Below are 2,936 nucleotides of genomic sequence, written 5' to 3'. Positions count from 1 at the left end.
AACCCCTTTCATATAAGGCTGAATTCATGATAGCACTACTAAGTAGCTCAAAAATAAATTAAATAGGTGCTAACATAGAATTGCTAAAGAAATATCCGAATAAAGAGACTAATTTTTTCAAGTTCCTGTCCCTGATTAAGTTTCCAGCCTAAAGACTTGGAACAAGCTTTTAAAAATACAAAATACTCAAACTAAAAAAGCGGCCTCATATGAGTAATCTGGAAATTGCATGAGCTTGAATGCCTGTGGGCATGGCTGACGTTCAGTGTATTCACCTAAGAACAAAACTGACAATTATTGTATGTCTGCCAATTTATTAACATAATTATTTCTATACAAATAGAGATTCTTTTTCTTCTTCATAGTAACAATTCAGTTTTAAAACAGGCATATCAATGTATTACAAATACCACTACTGTTAGAACACATGTACTAAAATCACAGGAGGTAGAGTTAGATCCCCATTAACAATTACTTGAGAAAACACAGACTATTTAAAAAAATTAGTAAAATATGTCATTCATGAAAACTTACTTTTCAGAATAACTCATTCCTAGCTGCTTTAAGGGATGTGTGTTTTTTAAGCATGATAAAGAATGTATGATAGAAACATGTCCTCTTTAAGTTTTCAACATAACTTTGCAATAAGCCCATAAGAAAGCTCCCAAGTGGTAAAGACTTCAGACAAACTGGAAAAAAGCAACATTTTAAATTATTCAAATTACCAAAGTTATCATGAATTTGACCACATCTTTTACCTTATGATTACATTTGAAAATTCATTCAACTAACTGTGGTTTAAAAATATGCCTACACTAATGAAATTTATGTGAAGCTTTTTTACACTGTTAATAATTGGCATTTTTGAATGGCAAAGTATTATTCTTTCTGCAACAACATACTGCAAAATACAGGCACCTTAAAAACGGATACATAATACAACCAGGGTATTTAGGATATTAAAAATGTTTACCATTACCAAGTCATGCTGTGTATTTCTCTTCTTTTAAAGAAATACTCTACAGTTTGAAGCCGTGCCTGAGGTGCGTGCAAATTATCATGTTTCAGTATTTAACTCCATTTTCACAGTCTATTTCTTTTACGGTTACAAAAACACTAGTGTGCCAAGATTTTGAATTATTACAGCTGTAAACGTCTTAAGCAGATGTTGTATCTCCAATAATGTATTCTTGCTATTGCACATACGGTCATATGACAAGTGACACTTGGGTCCATACTCAATTTCAACTATTTACATATGCTAAAATCATGTATCTGCATATAATGCTGGAAAAGAAAAAATACAGCCTTTCTAGACCAAAACGCATCGCTCCAAAATTTATGCCAAAAAATTTCATAGAATCATAGAATACCAGGATGGAAAGAACCTCAAGGATTATCTGTTGACACCAAGCTGTGTGGTGGTTTCGATACTGGAGGGAAGGGATGCCATCCAGAGGGACCTGGACAGGCTTGAGAGGGGGGTCTGTGCAAAGCAACTGCAAGTTCTTATACCTGGGTCATTGCAATCCCACGCACACCTTAGAGGCTGGGTGGAGAATGAATTGGGAGCAGCCCTGCCCAGAAGGACTTGGGGGTGCTGTGGGTGAGAGGCTGGACATGCCCCAGCCATGGCACTCACAGCCCAGAGAGCCAAACGTGTCCTGGGCTGCACCCAGAGCCCCGTGGGCAGCAGGGGAGGGAGGGGATTGTGCCCCTCTGCTCCGCTCTGCTGAGACCCACCTGGAGCAGTGCATCCAGCTCTGGGGTCCCAGCACAGGAAGGACAGGGACTGCTGGGGTGAGTCCAGAGGAGGCCACCAAGTTGACGAGAGGACTGGAGCACCTCCCTCAATGAAGACAGGCCGAGGAAGCTGGTGCTGTTCAGCCTGGTGAAGAGAAAGTTGTGTGGAGACCTCATAGGAACCTTCCAGTGTCTGAAAGTGCCCACAGGGAAGCTGGAGTGGGACTCATCAGGAACTGTAGTGATAGGACAAGGGGAAATGGGTGCAAATTGGAAGAGGACAGATTTAGATTAGGTATCTGAAGAAATTCTTTACTGTGAGGGTGGTGAAGCACTGGCACAAGTTGCCACACAGCACTTGTGGATGCCCCATCTCTGGGAGTGTTCAAGGCCAGGTTGGATAGAGGGCTGAGCAACCTGGTCTAGAAGGTGTCCCTGCCCAGGGCAGAGGGGGATGGGATTAGATGACCTTTAAGGTTCCTTCCAACCCCCAAACCGTTCTGTGACTATGGTTTTATGGTCCAAGCTTTCTCAGCAAAAGCATAGCGTAGACAAGATGACCCAGCACCTTGTCCAGCCAAAATGTAAAAGTGTCCAATGTGCTGGGGAATCCACCACTTCTCTGGAGAGATTATTCCAGTGCCTGATTGTTCTAATTGTGCAAAAATATCCAATTGTGTCCAACTGGAATCTCATCAGGAGTAACTTGTGCCCACGTCTTTTCCATGTAACTCCTTGTAAAAAAGGAAGTCACCATCTCCTTCATAGCCACCCTCTAAATACTGGAACTCACATTTTCTGATTTTATTAAGAAAGCCTGCCATTCAGGCCTTCTCCTTATATGGGGTCGGATTCAAATGCCACTGAAGGCAAAAGAAGCCTTAGTTTTCTTCAGCAGATTTTGGATTATGCATAAAGTTAAAATTAAAAAACTATAAAAAGTGTCTATTATAGTAATTGATATAGCTGCACTTTGGATGTATCAATATGCCCTCACAGCATCGGTTAAAATACAAAAAAAAAAAAAAATTCCGAAAAAATCTCTTCCCCAAACTTAGTCTGTTACAGTTCAAGTTGAGCCCTAGGTATATTTACGAGTTTATCATCTATTAACTTTAAATAGTTTTCTCCTTTTGGTCATGACACAAAAGCCCATACTGATGCACAACAGTATCTACAATAGCAGAAGCATA

Source organism: Corvus cornix, chromosome Z, assembly GCF_000738735.6.
Source record: "Corvus cornix cornix isolate S_Up_H32 chromosome Z, ASM73873v5, whole genome shotgun sequence".
Classification (NCBI taxonomy): Eukaryota; Metazoa; Chordata; class Aves; order Passeriformes; family Corvidae; genus Corvus; species Corvus cornix.
This window is presented reverse-complemented; position numbering follows the sequence as displayed.